At 40.3% G+C, this 5,761-nt stretch overlaps 1 pseudogene; it reads left to right on the plus strand.

Moving 5' to 3' along the window:
- LOC102501797 (phosphoserine aminotransferase-like) overlaps positions 1-4,132 on the plus strand; it is an 18,889-nt pseudogene extending 14,757 nt beyond the window's left edge.
- The last annotated feature ends 1,629 nt before the right edge of the window (positions 4,133-5,761 follow it).

The following is a 5,761-nucleotide window of genomic DNA, read 5'->3' on the forward strand; positions in this document are numbered from 1 at the left end:
AGTTCACAAACTGCTGCAGTAAAATGGCTGGAAAGGTTTGTTTTGCTTGTTTCACAATTTCTCTAAACAGCAGCAGAACCTTAAAATACCTGGTTGGCATCTCTTTTCTTTGTAACAAATCATTCATTTTAGTATACTCTGTGTATATACAAAGTTTTTGTACATTTTATAAAAAAATTCACAGAACTGCAAAGTTCAGTCAACATTTTTTACACTGGAGAACCACAGGTCAACAGAGCAGTCTCTTCACGCAGAGTTTGAGGAAGCTGCACGGGCCAATGAGTGTCTGGTTTATTTATGAATACTTGCATGTGGCCCTTGGAATTCCTTAGCTATACTATTAAAGACTTGTTACCATCTGCATTTGTCCTTCTCTAACATGCCCTTCTGGAATGCACCCTTCTTTGTTAATGAGGATTATATAACCATCGCTATTCAAGCCTCTGGATCCAGGAATCAGATCTCACAGTTGGCTATGTGAGATTCAACTGTCTTTTCCTCCACTCCAACTGCAGGACCTCAGATAGTAATGGTCATTCTTTCTTTCTTTTTTTTCTTTTTCTTTTTCTTTTTCTTTTCCCATAGGATATTTGTGCTGCCTGGAGAGAGACAGAGATAGACAGAGAGAGAGAGAGAGAGAAGAGAAATCACTCCCTGGGGGGATGGCCATGCCACAGTCCCTTCTCCTTCATTCTCCGCTCAGGATTTTGGGCACACATGCACATGCACCTGGAGTGATTTTCAAGCTACCAGGTCTGGCCTTGAACTGCAGTTGATCATGTGGGAGTTTAGCTCCTTAACCTCTATGCCACCAGCTGGCCCCCCTGACAGTGATGGTCTTTCTGGCTGAGGGTCCTCTTACTCTGAGAGGATATCTAGTGGTCTGCTGGTCACTGCCCTCTTTCTCATAGGGGAAGTAAGTGCATTTTACAACCTCCACAGCTGTTTCCAGCCCTTGAAACAGTCTTTATGCTTATGCTCTGAAGCATTCCTGATGTCAGAAGGCCTTTGCTGATAGACTCCTGCTCTAACCTGATGAGAGAGAAGCGTTTGTAACAGACCAAACAAGGGCTCTATTTCTCTCTATTTCTTTCTTTCTTTCTCTTTTTCTTCTTTCTTTCTTTCTTTTTTTTTCTTTCTTTCTTTCTTTCTTTCTTTCTTTCTTTCTTTCTTTCTTTCTTTCTTTCTTTCTTTTTCTTTCTTTTTTCTCTCTCTCTTTCTTTCTTCTTTCTTTTTCTTTCTTATCTCTCTCCCTCTCTCTTTCTCTTTCTTTTAAAATATGGGTATCAGGGGACCAGCAGGTGGCAAGGTGGTTAAAGTGTTGGAATTCCTACATGGCTGACCGTGGTTAAAGTCCTAGACCTGGAGGCTTGTTTTCTAACTCTCCCTCTCTTACTCTGTCTTTCTCTGGCGAAACTCATGTAAGTAATAATAATAATAATAAATAAATAATAAATCTTTTTTAAAAAAATGGGTATTGGGACCAGCAGATATCTCTGGACTCCCATGTAGTCAACCACTGTTAGAGTCCCAGACCCGGTGGTTTAAAACCCACACCAGGCACATGTGCGTGCATGCCCAAGATCCTGAGAGGAGAATGGAGGAGAAGTAATTGCAGCATTGCCATTCCCCCTGGGGAGTGATTTCTTGCTTACTGTCTCTCTGTCTCTTTCTGTCTCTCAGGTGAATGTACATGCCCTACAGAAAAAAACCTGTCTCTTAAAAATAATATGGGTATCTGGGGGAGAAAAATAAGTTTCTTTACCAGCAATAACTCACAGATATGTATTTTGAGGTCAGTAAGTTTTCTGGGGGAGAAAAACAAGTTTCTCTACAAGCAATAACTCACAGATATGTATTTTGAGGTCAGTAAGTTTGTGGAATAAAAATAAGGAAATCAGTTGGTATCTTAGATACCAGCACTGGTACCTAATTGGTACCTTTTTTCTCAGTATACTCACATCACTTATTATCTCTCATTTTTCCTATGAGGAAAGTGAGGCTTGGAGAAATGACATGATGTGTTCAAGGCTACACAATTTGGAGGCAGAGTCATGATCTAATACCAGTTTCCCCCATGTGAATGATTATGCTCTCCCCCAAGGCTTGTCCATGTGGACACCCCAAGACAGGTGGTCAACCTGGGCTAGGCCTGCCAAGCTGCCATGCTCAGTGTTGTTAGAGATACAGAAATAATAATTAGACTACAAAGGTGTTAGCAATAGTGTTCTTGAAATGAGTCACAGGTCATCAGATTTTGCCAGGCTTATTAACAAAACAGGGAATCTTGTACAGGAATTATTTGCCATTCCAGACAACTACAAGGTGATGTTTGTGCAAGGAGTCAGATTTGGTCAGTTCAGTGTGGTCACTTGAACCTGCTGGCCTGAAAGCAGGACGCTGTGCAGACTATGTAGTGATGGGAGCTTGGTCAGCCAAGGCTGTGGAAGGAGCCATGAAGTTTGAGACCATGAATGTCATACACCCTGAATTTGGGAGTAGCATGCAATTTCCAGACCCAAGAACCTGGTTCCTCAACCTGGATTTGTTCTATGTGTATTACTGCAAAAACAACACCATGCACGGCATGCAGTTTGATTTTATACCTGATGTCAAGGGAGCAATACTGGTGTGAGATGTATCCTTGCACTTCCTTCCAAAGACTGTGGATGTTTTCAAGTTTAGTGTGATTTTTGGTGGTGCCCAGAAGAACATGGGCTCTGCTGAGGCCACCATGATGATCATTCGCAATGACCTACTGAAATATGCCCTCAGAGTGCCCCTTGGTTCTGGAATACAAGGTGTGCCAGAAACAGCTCTTCCTACAACACGCATCTGTGTTCGAGCATCCATATTATCGATATTGTCCTGGAGTGAATTATGAAAACAGGAGCAGCAGCCATGGAGAAGCTCAGCTCCATTAGATTTTAAATGATTTATGAGATTATTGATAATGCTAAAGGAGTCTACACATGTCCAGTGGGGTACCAGAATAGAAGCCAGATGAACATTCCATTCCACCTTGGCAACACCCAAAGTGATGACAATTTAGAAAAAAGATTTATTGCTCTTCCCCACTACACAAGATGGCAGGTGAAAAAACTGCAAAGCAGGATACTAAAGAGAAGAAATCTGAAGCCAAGAAGGCTGATGCCAGTGGCAAGGTTAAAAACAATGACCCCAAGAAGGGGAAGCCCCATTGCAGCCGAAACCCCGTCCTAGTCCGGGGCATCTACAGATACTCCCGGCCTACCATGGAGCCCAGGAAGGTTATGTACAAGAGGAAATACTCGGCCACTAAATCTAGGATTGAAAAGAAAAGGTTCTTGTTACTGTTACAAAACCAGTTGGTGGAGACAAGAATGGTGGTACCTGGGTGGTTAAACTGTGCAAAATGCCTAGGTATTATCTTACTGAAGATGTGCCTCGAAAGCTGTTGAGCCATGGCAAAAAACCCTTCAGTCAGCCTGTGAGAAAGCTGTGAGCCAGCACCACTCCCGGGACCATTCTGATCATACCCACTGGACCCACAGAGGCAAGAGGGTGGTTTTCCTGAAGCAGCTGAGCAGTGGCTTGCTGCTTGTAACTGGATTGCTGGTTCTCAATCAAGTTCCACTGCATAGAACACACCAGAAATTTGTCATTGCCACCTCCACAAAAATTGATATTAGCAAAGTAAAAATCTCAAAGCACCTTACTGATGCTTACTTCAAGAAAAAGAAACCACAGAAGCCCAGAAGCCAGGAAGGTGAGATCTTCAACACAGAGAAGGAGAAATACACAATTTCAGAGCAGTGTAAGGCTGATCAAAAAGCAGTTGACTTGCAAAGTTTACCAAAAATCAAAGCTGTTCCTCAACTCCAGGACTACCTGTGATCCATGTTTGCCCTTACAAATGGAGTCTATCCTCACAAATTGGTGTTCTAAATTTTTTGCCAAGAACCTAATTAAATAACAGATCATAAAAAAAAAGAAAAAAGATTTCTTGATAAAGCTCTTGAGCTCAGTATGCCTCCTTGAAAGGACACAGGTCAGTGGGGTCATCAGGCCTATGTATAACACTATTGGGATGGAAGACTTACAGAATCTAGCCACCTTCATGAGATATGTTTTGGAGATGCATCAGCTATGAACATATCCTAACCAGGAAATACTCTGGCCTGGAACAATGTATAAAATTTAAAGTTACTTGGGAATTCTGCAAAAACATAACAAATGTGGTGTTTTTCTTAGATGCACATGCTCATTATAGATTTTTTTTTTTCCAAAGAACGACAGTAAAACATCTATAGCTACGCAAAGCTGACGGAACCTAATGGTCACCTTAATTGTCTTGACTGCCACTTTTTCTAGTTAGAGCTCAATATTTGTACTCACCTGTGTACATAATTACGAGGTTGCAATTAAGTATTTCTGGAGTTACAGGAACACACAGAATGGGGTGGGGGGAGTAGATGGGAGCCTCCAGGCACTGATCTAGATAGGAGAAGGATCTCGTGGGTTCCTGTTGATTAAGCTCAGTGTTGCCCATTTGGTGAATGTTTAGAAACTCCAGGCATAAGGCCAACTGTAGATCTTTGATTATGCTGTTATTTTCATCAAAAGATAAAAGTGACATATGTATGTCTATATAGCGGGTTTGGTTTTAATAGCATATAGTTTATACCTATATGCGTTTGTATTTTTAGTAATGTGGTGCTTAGTAATATTGTAGAGGGTTGTAGAATTTGTTGAACCCTTGACCTTGTGCATTATAGCCTTGTACCTATGTTAACAGTTGTGGTCTTCTCCCCACCCCCCACTACACTCTTTTAAGCAGGTCATTAAAAAGATCTAGACATTTCATGATTCACTTTTTCTCCATTTTCAATAGGTAAAAGAGAAGTTGGTTGGTTTGTTCTTTGTTTTTAAATTATGCCTTTAAACTAAACCTCCTTTTTTAAGAGTTAGGCTTTTTATTGAACATGTTACAAAAGAGATTTAGTGGAAAAACCAAAGCCTATGTCTTATCATCAGATTCTTCGATCACTATATATCACTTAGCTTGTAAAGAGAATTTACCCAACATGAAATACACTTTACACCAGTCTACTTGATATTATACATGTTATCAACAGGTAATAAACCATTTCTGTGTCCCACAAATGTCTTGCCTTTTTATTTTTCTCCCTATTTTTTCTGTCCTACACTCTTCCTGTCTCCCAGCCACCCTTCCATACCATTTTCTAATATCAATGCTATTTATGTCCTCCAGTCTTTCAGTCTCCACCATGGAGTGCAGATAGTCAGCATATCTTAAATGGAGACATACAATATCTCTTTTTCATAGCCTGACTTGCTTCACTCAGCAATAAATCCATATTCATTCACTTTCTATCAGATGCCAGGGTCTTGCTGTTTATATGGCTGAATAGTATTCCATGGAGTATATGTGCCACACTTTCTCAATTTATTCTGTTCTTGAGTTGGTTCCATATCTTAGCAATTGTGAATAATGTCACAATAAACATAGATGTGCAAGCACTTTTCCAACTGAGATTCTCCTGTCCTTTGGGTAGATACACAGGAGTAGAATTACTGGATCATATGGTATTCTTTTTTTTAAGTAATTAATTTATTTTACATTCATTCATTGAGCATCATCACAGCATACAAAATTTTCCATCCAGAATACACTGTATAGTGTCTTAATCATATGTGTTATTGGAGACAAATAATTTTCCATTTCTTTTTTTTTTTTGAGAGATTTTCACTGTAGGGC

This window comes from Tupaia chinensis, unplaced genomic scaffold, assembly GCF_000334495.1.
Source record: "Tupaia chinensis unplaced genomic scaffold, TupChi_1.0 Scaffold143271_1, whole genome shotgun sequence".
Lineage (NCBI taxonomy): Eukaryota > Metazoa > Chordata > Mammalia > Scandentia > Tupaiidae > Tupaia > Tupaia belangeri.